General features: G+C 48.7%; 1 pseudogene; it reads left to right on the top strand.

Annotated features, from left to right (window-relative positions):
* Window positions 1-893: 893 nt before the first annotated feature.
* On the top strand, window positions 894-4688 carry LOC137464276 (uncharacterized; annotated as a pseudogene).
* Window positions 4689-18592: the final 13904 nt, after the last annotated feature.

Raw genomic sequence — 18592 nt, 5'->3', positions numbered from 1 at the left:
CAGAACGTTGCATTCAAACAGGTTGTGACAAGCGGTGGCTTGTACCTGCATGCCTGCACCTGCTTCACAGACCAAGGGGCTCTTCACAATGGCCCATCAATCTTGCCCACCTTCTGGCCAGATGCCACTTGCTTTGGCTAAAGACTATATAAACTGTAACTTTTTGGGAAGACTTTGGTTAAGCCCACGGACGATGGTGAATCTGTGTGGCTGGGCCATTGAGGATCTCGTCTCGATGGTGGTAGCTATATTCCCCTTTCCCTCTTTTTTCCCTATTCCTTATTTCCCCTTTCTGTCCCCTCTATTGCATTTGCTGTTGGAACCTAAATAAAGGTGCATTTGGTGTGATTAAACTGATGGTCCCCTGCTGTTTGCCTTTTTGCACTTTTGGGATCAGTTAACGAACCATTACGACACCCCGCACGAGCGGATCGTGACATAAAATTGGCGTCATGGACAGGATTTCTGTCTCGACAGAAGGGTGCAGGTTCTGTGTAGTCTGTAACAGGGGAAGGACATTTCTCTCCAGCCGCACCTATACTTCCAGCCCAAAAGGCTGAGTCATTCTAGATAGCAAGGGAGGAGAACCCGAATTTCACCCAGACTGCACATTGCCTAGGTGAAAAAGCTCCCACACTGTCTTTGGAAATTTGCAAAAGATCTCTTAGTGCAAAAGGCGGGTCACTGTTGTTTTGTTGTTGTTGTTGTGTGTGTGAATTTTGACTGCTTGGTGTAGCGAAGAGACAACCAGATATTTGTACTGAAGGAATACTTCCCAAGCAGCTTCAGTCTCTTCACCCACCCAGGGAAGTGAAGGGAGACACAGCGAAGGCTGTGTGGTTTGTGCAACTTAAGTTTGTACCTCCCTGTCGTGGTTTTGGTCCCTTCACAAAATGAGTGATAACCTTAACGATAAAGCTAAAGTTGGATTTTATGCTCTACTAGCTAAACACAATGCCAAACCTTCTCTTGGAGGAGAGGAATGGGCACAAACTAACTGGTTTAATTTAGAAAATGTGGTTGATAGAGTATGTTCTTTACAACATGAAACAAAATTCAATTTGGGCAGAAATAAAACCATTCGCTTTTCAGTTTTGGGATCTTGCCTCACTGTAGCTGTAGAAACTCGCTTTCAGCGAAGAAGTGAGCAATAAACAATAATAGATTCCCTTCAAAACTTAGTTGAAATTTTGCAAAAACAATTAGATGAAGAAAGGAATGAAAAACATTTGTTAAGAACTGCCCTTAGAGAGGAACAGATTAAAAATTCAAAGCTCTCCAACACACTAAAAGAAACAGAGGAGAATGAAATTCCCCACATCAATCAAATTTATCCCCACAAAGAATTAACTCTAGTAAAAAATTGTGGGGAACACTGTTGTCCTAACTTGAGACCTTTAATTAAAAAAGAATATGACTACATCAGTGATGAGGATTTTGACCCACACATAACCACTAAAGAAATCCCGTACACTGCTACTGAATTGGCCAAATTGAAAAAGAAGTACGGGTGTCTCCCTCACAAAACTGAGACAGAATACGTATTCCAAGTGTCTCTTAATGGGGGAGATCAAATTAATTTGTCAGAACAAGAAGCCAGTGGGTACTGGGGACATGGGGTGTTCTTAACCACGGGGGACAGATGTAGCCCATGGTCCCTAACTCAGCACGCAGCTTATTGGGCAGGGGGGCTTAGCCCCTTGGAAAGGGGAGACCCTTTGGCCCTAGTTGGTACCCCCGACCAACTCCTGGAAAACATTCACAAAGCTGCCTGCTTGCAAATGATACATGAGAGAAAATTTGCTACAGGTTATGAGTCACCAGTGCAATTACCAGTAAAGCCTGAAATTATGACTCCTTTAATTCGGGGTCTCCCAGAATCACTCAAACCTACAGCAATTCTCATTCAGAAAACCATAGCAGCAATTTCTCCTGTAGAAAGACTGGATATATTTCTTAATAACCAAAACGACCCCTCTGTTTCCACTGATCCTGGGTTCACTCCCTACGTTACCCCTTCTAAGCCACCAAGTACACAATCGCATTACTCCACTCCTACTGGTAAACATAACATTTGGACATGGAGTGAAGTGGCAGAGGAGCTGATTAATTACAGCAGAAAATATGGACCTGTAAAGCTCCCAGAAGAAAAATCAGAAAAACCAAAGGGTGTTAGACACATTGCTTCTCCTAATGTAAAACCTGAAAAGGATAAGCTAATCTCTAACCGCCAGTTTTGGTGGTCACTGGGGATAAAAAGGGGTGTCCCGAAAGATGTTATGTATGGCTTGCCACTTGAAAAACTGAGCAAAAGAGTTTCTAATTGGGACTGTCCTAGATCCATTGTACCAAAATCCCCCTCTGTACAACCCAGAGCAACCCTTCTTCCACAGATTCTGGGCACTGAGCCACAGCAATCACCTGTACAGGTGCTTGGCAGTGAATCAAAGCCATCCCCTGCACAGGGTCTGGACACTGAGCCTAAATAATCCCTTTCACAAAATTCAGTAATTGAGCCAAAACAGCTTCAGCATCAGGGAAACTGAAAACTCCGTCTCTCAAAGGTGAGCGCAGAGGCGGGGACTGGTTATTTTTAAGAATGCTCACTAGAAATCACAAAACTGGGGACATATTAGTTACAGCAATTGTTAGTCCTAAAAGGGCGCTTATTACCTTTGTAGTTGATACCGGAGCCCAGATTTCTGCATTAACAAATCTAGCTGCCCAGAAATGTGGAATTTTCCCAATTAGAAAACAATGCTATGTTTTGAATGCATTAGGGACTACAGAAACTATGAATGTGGCTTTAGTAAAACTCATACTCCTGGAGAGGAAAATAACTTAGTTGTCAAAATGGTAATTGGGGACATTCCAAACAATTTACTAGGGATGGATGTTCTTGCTGGGAGGCAGTGGGAAGATTCTGAGGGATCTTTGTGGTCCTTTGGTACACCACACCTTAACATTAGACTGCTCCAAGCTGCACCCTCCCTACCATTCAGCAAAACTACTAATGTAAAACAATACCCTCTTCCTTCTGGTGCCAGAGAGGGTATCAAACTGGTTAAACAGGATTTGTGAGATCAAGGAGTAATAGTCAGTACCCATTCTGCTTTCAATTCACCTGTATGGCCAGTTCGCAAACCCAATGGGAAGTGGAGGCTGACAGTTGATTTTTGCAGGCTTAATGCCAACACGGACCCTCTCATGGCAGCGGTACCAAATTTAGCTGAATTAATAACATCAATTCAAGAAAAGGCTCACACAATCATGGCAACTAGAGATGTCAAAGACATGTTTTTTATGATACCTATACAGCCAGAAAACATGGACCGCTTTGCTTTCATATGGGAAGGTCAGCAATATACCTTCACCAGACTTTCCCAAGGGTACAAGCACTCCCCCACTTTAGCCCACCATGCTTTAGCCAAAGAATTAGAAAAAATACCCAAACCTGACAATGTAGTTGTTTATCAATACATTGATGATATTCTCGTGGGGGGGATGAAATACAGGTAGTGGGGGATACCCAGCAAAAGATAATCTCCCACTTAGCCTTGATTTAAAAATTCCCTCAGAGAAAATTCAAAAACCTTCCAGGAAGTAAAGTTTTTGGGAATTTGCTGGAAAGGAGGCATGACATGTATTCCACCTGATACCTTAAACTCTTTATATCAGATTAAAATGCCTCACTCCAGGAAAGATCTTCAACAGGCTTTAGGATTACTAGTGTTTTGGAGAAAACACATTCCAGATTTTTCAATTATTGCCAGGCCCCTTTATGACTTGCTGAGGAAGGGAGTAAAATGGGATTGGACTCCTTCTCAGGAGAAAGCATTGCAATTGCTAATTTTTGAAGAAACAGCTCATCAAGCACTGGGTCCCATTCATCCTACAGATCCTTTCCATGTGGAATGGGGATTTGCCTCCTCAGGGCTGTCAGTACACATATGGCAGCAGGGTCCTGAGGGTCTGACAAGGCCTGTTGGTTTTTATTCCCGTGGTTTCAGAGATGCAGAGAAATGATACACTAACTGGGAAAAGGGATTGTTTGTGGTCAGCTTAGCTCTCATAGAAGTGGAAAAAATTGCACGACAACAGCCAATTGTGTTGAAAGGCCCTTTTAAAGTTATTAAGACAGTCACTACTGGGAACCCCCCTTCTGATGGGGTGGCCCAGAGGGCCTCAGTTAGGAAGTGGTATGCTCAGATTGAACATTACTGTAACACCTTCTCAATAACAGAGCTGTAAAAATTTTAGCGATTCAAGAAACTGAGAGCTTGGATAACAGCCATGACAAACCTGCCTCTGTAATTAAAGTAGCCCCTCCTTTCTCCCCCGAACAATCAGCAAGTTCTTGGTTCACTGACGCCCCTGCTAAATGAGAGGGGAAGGTATGGAGATACAGGGCAGCAGCCCTCCACATTTCCTCTGGTGAGCGAATTATTACTGAGGGAGAAAGCAGCGCCCTCAGTTATTGTCACTTGTCCCTGAATCCTCTGGGGAAATAAAACTTCCTTGGAACTCAAACAAGTGATCCCACTCTATTCCTTTGCCTTGGTTTCTCGTACTGGGTTGCTGCTGTGTTACCCATGCCACAGCCATCTGTTGCAGGGAGCTGTGAGCCCCCTGTAAGCATCGCCACCCGGGAGGACTCAGTAGAGATCCGGGGGCAGCCACTTTCGTGACTGCCCACGGGTCTCGGGGAGTGGTTTGGCTGGGGAACATCTTCCCTGTGACCGCAGCGCTCAGTTACAGAGCGGGGAGGGCTGGCCGCATGTTCCATCCCCTCTGCATCCCCACATGCAGGATGTATGATTGCAGATAGTCCCATGACCCTGCCTCCTCCAAAATGTGATATGAGTCTGAGCTCATCTCACACAAGGCAGGAGTCAGGAGTGCTGTTGCTGCACTCTCGCCTATGCGTAGGCTGTGGTGGTAATGGTGTGGCATCCCTCTCTGTCTCTGCTTTGCATCTGGACACGGAGCAATGGCTGTACCTGGGGGCAGGAACGAAGGAGTCTTTGAAGGAGTAGTGAGGGGAGTGCCCATTCCCACCTGCTTCCTTCCTCATCCCTCTTCCTTCCTTGTGGCCCTGAATATGCCAGCATGGAGCATGTTTTGTAATCAACCTGCTAAGTGAATGCAGGCAGAGTGATGTTGGGATCTGTGATATTTAGATGCTCCCGAGATTCTAGAAAGTCACTGTCGTTCAGCCCCGCTGCCAAAGGAGTTGTAATTCGTCTGTGCTGGTTTTCAAGATTGTTTATTCTTTCTTATCTAAAATGTTTTCTCTCTGACCTGCAGCAGGTCTGTCTCACAGGACAGTGTGCGGGGCTCTGCCCCTCAGTGGGATGTTACAAACATTATATACTAAAAACTACGTGTGGTATATTTACAATAATGTGCCAATACCTATCACCCATGTTGAACAATGTGTCCCCAGCCTAAACCAAGAGAAAAATGCCAACACCACAGTGAAACATGGAGGGCATGAAGAAGAAGAAAAAGGACAAGGCACGCCCAGTTTCCTCCATCTTGCCTCCTTTGAACCCCTTACCTAGAATCCTAAAATTCTACTTTTGCACCCGTGCCACACTAATTACTCCTTATATCAAACACTCAGAGCTTGTAATTCATCATCTAAGACTGAAAAATCTTTTCTATGGACAGAGATCAGAGACAGTGTCTCTCGGGGCTCTGTACAGGGGGGTTCCTGACCCCCTGCCAGGGTCCCAGACCTTCCAGGGAAGCCAGAGGGATGCCCTGGATTCCCACATCTCCCCCTTCTTTTTGAACCAAGAACACTTCTTTGACAACTCTGTCCATGGTCTGCCGCATGCGCTAAAGCAAGCACGGCACAAGCATCAGAAGAATTACAATACCCTGTAAAGATATACAACTGTTTTCAAAATTTCCTTCTACAACTGTGAAAGGTTAAACAAATTGAACACACTATCTATCTAAGATTTAATTTCCCTTCAGGTGTGTTTTCTCTCATGATACCTCTTCAAATTTCTCACTCTTGTCTCCATGTGTCCACAATAGATGTCCAATTGCTGCTTTGTTGTCATTTCACACTGTTAGCTAACAAATCATTCAATGCAAAAGAAACGACATGGGCATCTTTACTCTGCCCACAACCTCTTTTGATCCAACTGTGCCAAGGCTCTTTTTGATGCCACCTGCTGTGAAAGCAGACCCATTCCAGTTTTCCGAGCCTTTTTTCCATGTGTTAATATTGTCATTGTCACAGTCTGGATCACTTCATTCATTAGATTTTTTCCTTCTTGGTCTTTTATCAAAGTCATGCTGCGTGTTAACAAAAGATCTCCCAATGCTGCATGGACTGTCCCTGATATCTGCAGGGATAGCAAATCAAACTGTGTTCTTACAAATGAAAAAGATCTCCCGTGGCTATTATTTTGAAACCTGGTTGGATGGTTTGTTTGACATCTTAGTGTAAATACACCAATATGATGCTTCTTTACAAATTCTGTGGTTTGGAGTGACTTCTATGATTTTATCTTTGTTTTGTGCCACTCCGAAAAGCCAAATTGTTATATAAAAATTCATTTTTGCTGCAACTTTCCAGTTCTCAAGGCTCATAAGGAGCTGCAGAAAGAAACCCCATCCAAACACCACCTCCGTTCTCCAAATTGAGAATGCACTTGCAAAATTGTTGGAGGGATGTCTTTTGGAATCAGCCATTTGTTCCCTGGCAAATTCAAACATGTTGAAAAGGGTTTTTCCGGCCTTGAGTGTTTCAGACTGATAGTGTCAACCCTGATGTGCTGCCCAGAGTTTTCCAAACATTTTTCTTGGTTGAAACATGAACAAAACCACCCCATTGCCTAAGGCAATCAGTGAGAAGATGAGGCACAAGTATAACACTTGATCAAACTGCAGGCCGCATTCCCCATGGGAATTTGGAATGCAACATCAACATCTTCCTTTCCTGAAATGGAAAGACGACAACTCAAGTTCCAAAATAAACCCAAGTCCCAGAGTCCTCTTTTTGCATGTAGAACAAAGAGGTGTCCGCTGTCTTGACACCTGCTCACGTCTGCATGCTGACTTCTCTGCTTCTGGAGTAAGGATCTGCTCTCCTTTGAACTCGACAAGATCTCACGCATCCTGCTGACACCCACTTTCAACCCCTGTGAAAACACAAACACAATCCTTGCCCAAAGTTATTAATTTGAATGTTTTTTTCAATTTGATCTGTCCAGTGTCTGGGACTCTCTTCACATTTCACTCAATGATCAGTGAATTGGGCTTTACAAAATAATTATTTCAAAATATTAAAATACACAAAATCTCCAGCCTTTGCTCCCAGGGGTTCACCTGCCATCTGTGCTATGGAGATGGCTGCATTTGGTCCTCCCTGATATCTCTTTTTGAGCTCCTCAAGAGCCCTCCTCCACCTCACTTTCCATATAAAAATCTTTGATTCAGTGAAAATCACTGAAACAAGGTATTTGAGATCGTGCAGTGTTAAATCATATATTTCAAATATACCCTTGAATAACTGTTTAAAATATTTAGAATCCAATCCATCTTCTTGCAGTGCTGTTTTTAAGTCTCTCACAACCTCATAGTCCAGTCTTTCCCATCTCGTGTTTGCAGTCCATGGACTATGAGCTACTGGTAATATGATGCCATCCATGTTCACTGCATCAAAGTTTTTGTCTTTTAATGCTCTCTTTCTGATTTCTGCCCAGTCTGTGACACCAGAAACTTGTGCAAATTGTTTTCTTGATGCATCCTTTGTCATCCCGGAGTTCGCTGACATTTCTGGCCTTTCCGCACCTTGCCAAAATGTGGTTCTTTCATCCTGGAGGGCTACTGAAGTTCTTGGCCTTTCTGCACCTTGCCAAGATGTGCCCTCTCTGTTCCCAAGGGGTATTGACACCTTAGGTGTCGGAACCCAGAATGTCCCTTGGACACTCTTGGATGTTCCAGGCCCAGGTCAGAAGCATTTGAGACCCTGGAATGCAGCCACAGATCCCTGCGGCTTTGAACCTGATCCATGGAACAATTTACCAACCTTGCAGGAAGAACCAGATTCACAACAGTTTAGATATTATAGTAGAAGTAGTCACAAAGTGAAAGGAAGAATTTTTGAGTGCTGTACAGGGGGGTTTTAGGCCTTGTACAGAGGGGTATGAGTTTTGTACATGGGGGTCAGAAGTTCTAAGATGGAAGGACTTGGGTGTGCCCTGTCCTCTTTCTTTCTTCTTCCTAACCTCCATGTTCTTGGTGATGTTGGCACTCACAGATTGGTTTAGAGTAGAAAGTCACCATTAAATATAGGTGATAGGCATTGGGGAAAAAACATAAACATTTAACATGTAATGTATGCTATAAAAGATGGCACCAGACCCCTGGGAGGTCAGTGTGTGCCTTTGTCTGACCTGCTGAATGGACCGCAGCAGTTCAGGAAGAAAATCTTTTAGATAACACACAATAAACTACCTTGAGACTGGATGACTGAAGACTACTGAGTCTTTCTTTGAAGGCACGGGTTGGAGGAGAGACTTTTCCATCTTTCGGGGGCACCCCAATCTGGGGGTGAGCCCTGTCATTAGGTATCTCTTTCCTTCTTGGATGATGAGTGGGAATCCGCATTGGCATTTCTTCTCCTCCTGGCTGAGGAAGGGGAAGCTGCCTTCCCTGTGCAGCACCCAGTCCCTGTGCAGCACAGTCGGGGGAAACCACGGCTGAAACTGCCATCAGTCCAGCAGGTAGCCTGGATGCTGATGAAGAAGGAATATTTACAGATGATATGGAAAGGGTGTGGCTACCTTCTGCTGGAAGAAACAATTGGGGAAAATGCATTGCCGAATGCAAACACAGTTCCAGAGCACAGCTTGTTAATAGGAGGAAAGGTTGTAACAAAAAGTCTCATGTAAATGGAAAAGGTTTTGGTGGAATCTCAGATGACACAGGTTGTTGTTGCTCTTGAGAAGAAATGTCATGAGTTCTATTGTCTTTCCGTTGGTGTTCTTCTTCAAACTGTGGCAGATCAGTGTCTCTGGAAATCTGTTCATTATTAATGATATGAAAAAACCATTGCGATTTCGCCGTTCTGTCATTGGATGATGCTGTCGCCACACCTGCTGAGTGCGGCTGCTGACCAGGTCGTGTCGACCTAACTGAAGAGTCTGAGGTTGGTGTTAGAAACATTGGAGAAGTTTGGAGAAGGCCTAGTGTTGTACTGGTTTCAAAAGACAACTGACTGAATCTCATTTTGGGGTGAATGTTGAGGTCCAATCGCTCAGCGTTGCCGCAGGACATTTGATGCAATGTGTGTGCTTGTAAAAAGTTGTTTGCTTTGGCTGCTGTGGTTTCTGGGCACTGCTGTGTATTTGTTGTTAATTTTTGGACGTGCACTGCAGTTGAACCATGCGATTGCAGGCTCACCAATGCCATGGAAAAATTCCGGTACCGCTGCTCTGCCGCTGCCACAATGCAACTCTGTTGTTGCTTGCCCGCCACTGCTGATGAAAGGAAATGGGTGGTACGTTGCTCGCACTTGCTGTGGAGGGGCGGTGATCAAAGGGAATCCCTGCCTTGGCTCTGTTCAGCCCCTGTCTGCACTGGCATGGGGGTGTGGAGAGGAATGTCTCTGGCGCAGTCACGCCCCGCTTCTGCCTGCCTTGGCATGGCTGTGCCTCTTTCTTGCTCGCCACCTCCCCGCTCACGCCCGGTGTCTGCCGTGCCTAGCTCGCGCCTAGGATTTGCCTCTCCGAAACCAGCGCCCACATTCCCAGCCACTTCCGCGTTCGCCATGATTCTCGCAAACGCATGCGCAGCCTGGATTCGCCCCCTCTCTCTCTGCATCGCCATGGGAATGTGGGAAGGAACGCCCTAGCCTTGACCACGCCCCACCTGCACCGGCTCTGGCGTGGCTGCGCCCTCGAGAGCGCCTTCTTCCTTCCCCAAGCCGGCCCTTGCGCTGTCCCGGTCCCGTTCTGGGTCGCTCCCTTTGGGCTCCATGGCAACGCCGGCACCCAGCGCGGTTCCGTGCTCCGCTGACGTCATCAGCGCGCGCTCGCTGTGTCTCGCCGCTGCCGCCGTGACCATGGCCGCGCGCCGCGTCCTGCCCGGCCCGGCGCCACTCGGGTCTCCCCCTTCGGCCCCGCGCAGCCTCCGGACGGCTGGCTGGTGTTCGCCGCCCCCTCCAACGCCGCGCGCGACCCTGCCACGGCCAGTACGGCTCCCGCAGCCATGCCCGCCTTGACTGTGCCCGCGGCCCTGCCTGGTTCCGTTTCGGCATTCCCCGTGCGCCCTCCGGGCCTCCCCGCGGCGGCACCTGCGGCCCCGGCCGCTTTGGTCGCTCCGGCCCCTCCTGCCGCCCCAGACCCCGCGCCCGCCATTAAGGACGCTGCCGCGTGCTTTTTCGGCGCAGCTCCCGCACCCTCGCGGTCTCCCCGGCTGGCCCCACACTGTCCCCGCGCTGCCGCGACCCCCGGGGCTACAGAGCCCGCCTGCACCCCTGTTGTTCCCGGCGCTGTCTCTGCCCCCCCCCTGCCGCCTCTCTGCCTGTTTCCCTGTGAAGGGGGGTGAAAGGTGTTCTGCCGCCAGGGTAAAGTTTCTCGTTGCTCTTTGCAAATCAGGCAAACATGCCTCAAAAAGCATCAGGGTGTGGAGTCCCAATGGGTGGTGACCATTCCCCCAGCCCTCTTTTTTGATGGGGTTAATTCCACCCCCCCCTTCCTTGGTAGGGGCCCCCACCTTCCGCCGTTGGCTAGATGCTACCCATCCCCCCTCTGCGCCGGGGAGAGTAACAACTGGCTGCTGATAGCTATGAACAGCGCCCGCAGTTTCTTAGAAAGTTGCCTCCAGCATAATATTTGCTGGATCTTGAAGCTTCAAGGACGTTTTATCTTCTGGGGATTAGTATTCTTGCTTTTGACCAGTCTTACCACTAACTGTGTCGTCTGCAAACTCGATCCAGAGAGATCTCAAATGGGGAGGCTCCCAGGCGCCTTGGGTTCTCCTCCTTACCAGGTCGAATATGAGGCAATTCATCTCTGCAGAGATTAAAGCTATCTGTTCAGGAATCCTTCTCTAGCCATGCTTCTCTCCTCAGTCTGGGATTCGGCGTCTAGTTCGTGCCCTTCTGGAAATCGGGCCCTTTGGTGCTCAGGCTGGGTCGATGCCAGGTGGTCGATGGTCCGGGCTGGAGTCCTCCGGGCTTGTGGCCCCTCAGACTGCCCACCCAGGGACGCCATTTATTTCGGGATCTGTGATATTTAGATGCTCCCGAGATTGTAGAAAGTCTCTGTCTTTCAGCCCCGCTGCCAAAGGAGTCGTAATTCATCTGTGCTGGTTTTCAAGGTTGTTTATTCTTTCTTATCTAAAATGTTTTCTCTCTGACCTGCAGCAGGTCTGTCTCACAGGACAGTGTGCGGGGCACTGCCCCTCAGTGGGATGTTGTGGATATTCTCAGTTCAATCAGAGAGAAAAAGAGAAGGTTTTCTAACCAGGCGAGAGCCTGGGAGACAGTTGGGAAAGAATGTAAATAATTCTCTAATCTATCTTGTTGTTCACATTGTTTATAGATATGTTCTGCCACCGTGCGTCATTCACTGCACACCAATGGTGTGAGATGTTTTTACTCTACGACCAATGAAATTAGTCCACACGATGTTCTCTATATATAGAGCGGTGCATTTGAAATAAATCAGAGTTCATTCTCTAGCCTTTGACTTGGAGTCTTCTCGTTCCCGTCCTGCTCTATGGCGACATCTGATGACACCCGTCGTGAACTGCACCTACCCTGAAGGGACAGGGTCTGGTGGACCCCGACTGTTACTGCAGCCTCGGCTGAGGACCCGAGCCCCGGCACCTTGCAGGGGTCACTCTGCGGCCGCGGCTGCTCACCAGTACCCTGGAGGCTCTGGCCAGACACCTTTACCCTCCTGAGAGAGGTAACGCTGAAACCACGTGCCTTCTAGAGAAGGCTTGGTCCTGTCTGGACTATGGATTGGCTCTTAGAAGCCGAGGACTGATTGGGATGGTTTTCCCTGAATTAGTAGACTGTGGGGAGCACTGGACTCCAGGACGGTTTGGATGGATGAGAGATCTCTGAAGTCAGGTCTTAGAAGATGTGGTTTATTAAAAAGGGTGAAAGGCCCTGCTTGGAGTTGCCAGCCGCAACTCATGGCAGGCCCAGGGAGAGAGGGAGAGAGAGGGAGAGAGAGGGAGAGAGGGTTCCAGGTGAGGGCCCCAGGGGGAAGATCCAAGAGAGTGCCCGGTCCCTCGGGCACACCTTATCAGGGGGCTTCAAGGTGGGCTGGAACAGGACTTGGGCCAATGGGGTTACAGATACCTGATACCTCAGGGGAGGGCTACAGGTGTGGGATGAACCATACATTGGGGGTGAGACAGAGCATCCCATTTGACCTTTGGACCTATCTGTAGGTAAAGGGCACTGTTTAATCAGAAGGGGGGATTGCTTTCAATCTGGCTATACTATTGTTTTCTAGTTATTCAGTAATCAAGGTTTGTTATCTCAAATCTAGTTCTCATCGCAATGTCTGTATTTTCCAAATCTTTTGCCAGGCAATCATATTTATAAGGTTTTCCTATTTCATCTTCCCCAACAGTGGACTGTCTGTCTCTTGAAGTGGACGTCTGCTAAGGGAGGGTTTCCTAACAATGGGGAACCAGTCATCTACGTCTGAACGGTTGTTCTTGGCTGCGTGGCGGAGTTGCGCCCCTCACATAGGGGTCCAGGTCTCTGATAATGAGCTCGTTACACTCTTGAGTTGGGCTCGGGACCATGGATTCCCTGCGGACCCTAAACATGCCTTTGATCGTAAACTCTGGCGCGACTTGGGCCGATGCCTCCTGAAGGAGACGTGCAAAAGGGACGCTACAGCGTCCATAGTGTTCACAATCTGGGGGTGCATCTACACGGCCTTGCGTGGCAAGACCCAGAGAGGCAGCTGTTCCGACCGGGATATTTTGGGATTCCGGACACAGACCGCGCTGTAGCCTGCGCCGCGGCCGGCCGGGCAGACGCACCTCGCCTTGAGCGAGGTGCCGGTGAAATCATCTGCCTTCCAGGTGGCAGCCGGGGTGCCTTTGCCGCAACTATCAGCTTCAGCACACCCGACATTGCAAGGACTGCACGGGGCGGACCCGGACCGGCGGCCGCCACCACCGCCCGCGGCTCCACAGCCCCCCCCCTTTCCGGACTGCATTCGCAGGGGGGCCGGCGCTGCCCGCAGTCCACGGCGCAGCGGGGACTGGAGGCCCCCCGGCTCCTTCGCTAATGGAGCCTGCGCAGATGTACGAGTCCCGCCCTCTTGTACTGCTGGGACCGGCAATGGAGCCTCTGATCCATCCCCTGGCACGCCCCCCGCCGCACGCGGGGGCTTCTGCTTTGCCAACGGGACAGGCGCAACTGCCTCCCGGCGTGCCTCCCTGCGCGCCGTGCGGACCGGCGGATTTGATATCCTTTGAGATACCAGCGTCAGTTGTGCAGCAGCACATCCTGGGCGAGACCACCATCTCGTTCTCCGTCCTGCCCTCTGTGGGACTGGCTCCCGCGCCAGGGGCAGGGGCTGCCCTCCCTGCCCCGCCTGCCATGGCGCCACTCCTGCCAGCAGCGGGGTTCGCCGCCCCGCCCGCCGCTCCGCCCACCGTTTCAGCGGTAGCAGCAGCCTTGCCTTTCGCTCCACCCTCCACTCCGCTCGGAGCGAGCCCGCCGCCGCCGGGGCCGAGAGAAGCCGCCGCGCCGCCGCGGTCACCAGCGCCACTCCTGAGGGAAACGCCGCCGCCGCCGCCGCGGCCCCCCACCCCGGGACCGACATCGCCGCCGCCGCCGACCCCGGGACCGGCAGAGTTGTCGCAGCCGCCGCCGCGACCGCCGGCGCCGAGAGACGCCGCCGAGGCCTCGCCGCCCGCTCCGCTTGGGCTGGCGGCGTGCCACGGCGTGGGGGAGACTGCACCCCCCGCGCCGCTTGCTGCGGGCGGGGAGCGCCCGCAGGGCGCCGCGGCTCCCGCCGCCGCACCGCCTGAAGCCGACTCATCAGCAGCGACTTCGCTCTGTGATTCGCCGCCGGCAACGGCAGGCAGCCCTGTGCTGGACAACACATCCAGCCTGTTTGTTTCAGAGCCTGCATCCAGCCCACCACTCCCTCTGCTTCCCCCAGACTGCCCCGAGCTCTGTCCCACTGAGGCAGAGGCAGCGGGAGGGAGCACCGGCTTGGTCCGCAGCAGCGTCCCTGCTGCTGCTACCGTGGCTGGGGATTGGGGATGGGGCCGCGATCCAGTCCATTGTATCGCGGGGCAGCGCAAACACACCGGGAGCAAAGATCAGCCCCTTGGACTGGGCAGGCATGAATGGTGCAAAGGTCCCTAAAACCAGGGTGGAATTTTATATTCCCGGGAAAACCTCCCTTGCCCGTGCCCCGCGCGTCCTGCTCCTGTTCACAGAGCGGGAGCAGCTGGGTCCCGAGAAGCTGTGGCTTGATCCATGGCCGGGTGGGGCGGGGGGAGGGCGAAAAGCCGGAGGAATTGCCGGGATTCTCGCAGCCTGGTGGGAGCGTGCACCGAAATATAAGGTTGGAATGGGTCGCCCATCTGCGGGTGGCCATGGAGTGTCCCAGGGACCCCAAGTGATACCTATGAGAAGCTGGGGGGAGGGACCGAGCCGCGTGGATCTTGGCTCGGCAGAGAGCCTGGGTTCTCCGCCCCCCCGGCCTGGTTTGGGACGCTTGGCCCGGCCCCCTGGACCGAGTCTTCTGCCTTGCTGGGCACCGCAGGGTCCTAGAGCCCGCAGATGCTACTGTTTTTTTTGGAAAAAAAAAATAACAAAAGGCAGAAAGAGCTGTGTTTTACTGACAGCTCAAACTACTGGAAAGCCACGACAGCCTCGGCCCAAGTGATAGAATTAAGGGCTGTGGCCATGGCATTTCAGAGATTTCTCAAGTGTTTCTGAATTTGGTCAGTTTCTGAATTGGGTCAATTTGACTCAATTGCTTTGAAAGCTTTGAGGATGCAATTTGGACCTGATTTCAAATTTGTCACTCAAGTTGTTCATTGAGGACATGACTGCATGGGCCAAAAGCCTTGCATGATTCTTCTATCAAGTGCACACACCTTGCAAAAGCAATTTGATGAATGCCAACCAAGGCTTGACCTGCTGCACCTTACTGGCTGGGATAAATCCCAGAGGCCTAAAGGCTTTTCAGCTGTGGCAAACAGATGTTACTTATCTTGCCAGGTTCCGAATTTGGCTGATTTGGGTATGTGCACATGTTTGTTAATACCTTCTTTTCTGTCATGTGGGCATCTGCTCACACTGGGAAATGGGGTTGGACAAGTTGGACTGCCAGTCCTTTGGCAGACTGACAATGAGCAATGAGTTGTTACTATCCTGGAGCTGGTAACTGATTTCTTGAAATTTATAATAAGAGTTTGGAATCTCTTCAACCGTTCTGAGTCAATATCCAAATTGAGGTTTTGATTGATTGGAGTTGATAAAACTCTCAAGCTGTGTTTGTTCTCTTTCCTGCAAGGGCCCTGCAGGAGGGCACAAACACCGCTTTTTCTTTTTTTTCTTTTTTGTAAACAAAACGGAGGAAATGTGGATATTCTCAGTTCAGTCAGAGAGAAAAAGAGAAGGTTTTCTAACCAGGCGAGTGCTGCAGTTCTTAAAGGAATGGTATCACCCTGCAGCAGACCCCCACAGATAGGAATGTTAGAATGACCCTTAAACCCTAGAGGGAACCTATTGGCCAGAGGCCAGATGGCCCCAACCCCCCAGAACCTAGATAAAAACCCACTCCACCATTGTTCGGTCTCTTTTTCCTCCTTCTCCCCAGAAAATAAACACATGGAAACTGAGCCTCTCTCTCCTGGCTTCTGAAACTCTGCTCCTCGGCCGTCCCCCAAGACTGAGCTAGCATAACAGTTCAGGGGGGCAGTCAGAGGGGATTGCATCAGCTGGCGCTCAACGTGGTCTTTTAAAAGCCGACGGAGTAGCTGGAAGTCCTTATTTCAGGATTTCATAAGCTCTTGGGCTGTTCAGCTACCTTGTAACTTTTAGCTGCTTTTAAGTGGCTAAAAGTTAACAGGATAGGATCGGGAACTCCTCTCTGCATTTAGAGAAGAGCCGATCTGAAGTTGGGACCCCTGACATCGGCAGGAAGACCCCCACAGCCCGACAGAGGTGGTAAGCCCCCTCGTTTCGCATCCCGGGAGTGGAGAGGGGGCAGGGACGGTGAAAAGCGGGGGCGTGCGGCAGCTAGGACCCAGGGCGGCCACTTGTGGGTGAACGTGGGCGTGTACCTTTGGTTCGGAGATAGGAGCGGCGGGGCTCGCTCCGACTCGACCAGCCCGCAAAATCGGGGGGTAAACGAACGGGGACGGGTACCGAAGCCAGGGAACGCGGCGGGGCACCCCCCCTGTGCCGGGGACGACCGAAAAACCCAGCGGGAGGGAACCCCCCGCGGCGGCGCGGCCCCCCCCCCCCCACCCCCCCTCCCTTCTCCCAAACGGCGGTGTGAAAAATGCATATTTTATGATTGGCTTTTCGCAAATGTTATAAACGCCAATCACTTGGTTTTTAAAATTTTAAAAGTTTAATAATAATAAAATGGTTATAAAAATAGTAATACAATTAGAGTAATGAAAATTTAGAGTTAGGACAATTACAAGACAATAAAAAGCAAAGAATTACGGACGTCCGGATGCTCTCGGGCACTTAACCCAATAAGCATGCCTTGTGAACAAAGGAATAATCTTTAAAAGCAGTAGCCTGTTGCATATTCATACATCTCATACATGATGCATAAATTCCTTGCAAATTAAGAACTTTTCTGGTTTTTGTCAATTTCTTCCCCTTAATCCTGGTGGTTCCATAAAGACGGAGAGAAGGTGGAAGAATGTTTGTCTTTTCCGATAAGGAGGCAGTAATTCTTTATGGGCCCCCATCATTGTCATCTCTGTGTGAAAAGTTTCTTCATTATCTCATCTCTTGCTTGAGTTAGTAAAAAAAAAACCCACATACATAGGTTCTATTTTAACTACAAAACTACATATACCATACTATTAAAATGTTAATACAGCACTTCTAATCAATATAACATAATACATATAGTATTCAATTTAATATTTGCGAAAAGCCAATCATAAAATATGCATTTTTCACAATCCCTCCTCTTATTCTTTATAAATCATTTGGCTTGAACAATATTTCTTATCTAATTGCATTCTTTAAACTATGTTAGTAATCAAATTAAAGATGGGATTAAACAAGGAAGAAACATCAGAACAGTTGTAATCCTAATTTCTTCCACTATCCATTCTTCAATACATTATCCCATCAGTTAGTTTTTAACATTGTTTTCCCACTTTTGGACCGGTATCTGGGTTATTCCTTTAATTCTAATGCCTGAGCGGCTTTGTTTGTTATCTTTTTTATGACTGCTTGGAGTCTTATGATTCAGTATATAATTTGGGTTTAATACAGAGGTAGATTGCTGTGCTGATTTCACTTTTTTTTTTACTAATGGCCTTTTTGCCTAATCTTGGACTGTATTCCTGAAATCAAATGTAAAACAAATTAATCTCTCTCATTTTGGACATTCAATGCCCCATCTATTACCACTTTTTCCTAAGTTCCTTGTAATTCAATATTTTTTCCCCATTTTTCCTGCAGGTACTCAGTTTGGATGGGTTATGACAGTGGCTGTTGACATGGGAGTGTGTAACAAAAAAGGAACTTTGGTTTCTTTCCATGTAATATTTTTTGTAGCATTTGTGACACGATCTTGCCAGTATCTCAAAAGGTAAAAGACAACAAATGAAAGACAAAAACAGGAATAACAGAGGTCTGGTATGGCTTATACCCCCACCTCCCCTGCCTATGGAGTTGCTTCCCATAGCAGGTATGTGTGATCTTCTCGGTGGCGAGTACAGTGGTCAATCCAGGCTTGCCCTCTGTTTCCTTTGTTACTCTTTTTACTAAATATTTTTAGGCAAGTCCTTTTTTTTTACACTTTTTAACTGAGGTTTCTTACCATTCTTCAAGTATCTCTCAGTCAACAGGCACTGATAATTCCCATCCACAAAACAAAGTTATTACCTCAGTTGCTTTGAGTTCTATCTCTATAGGGGATAGATTCAGTACTCAATACTTATTGCAATGAGAACATAGATTTTGTGAGCTCCAATACCAATTATTCTCATAATTTGAACATTTACTTATAACCCAGTTAGCGTGTCCAGCACTGGGATGAATCAAATAAAGTATACAGTATAATACTGATGGTAATTTCCCTTCTTCCTTATATAAGTCACAGGCTAAGGCCAGAATGTGAGAACTCTGATTAAAATAATCTTGTTCTTCCTGTTTGAAGTGGTAATGTTCCTCTCCTAAGGAGGTGTCGGAGGCGTCTGAGGACTTATTTAGGCAGTGCTTAAAACCAGTGATGTAAGCTTTGCCTTATTTCTCAGTTAGGTGTTATTTTTTTGTACTTTCCTTGGTTCATTTGGGTTTTCCCAGACTATTACCACCCAGTCCCAGTCGAAAGTCAATTTGATATCACCCGGTTTAGATGTGATAGTC

The sequence above is a fragment of the Anomalospiza imberbis genome, chromosome W (genome assembly GCF_031753505.1).
Source record: "Anomalospiza imberbis isolate Cuckoo-Finch-1a 21T00152 chromosome W, ASM3175350v1, whole genome shotgun sequence".
Lineage (NCBI taxonomy): Eukaryota > Metazoa > Chordata > Aves > Passeriformes > Viduidae > Anomalospiza > Anomalospiza imberbis.
The sequence above is the reverse complement of the archived record's forward strand: the minus strand, read 5'-3'. Positions and strand labels throughout refer to the sequence as shown.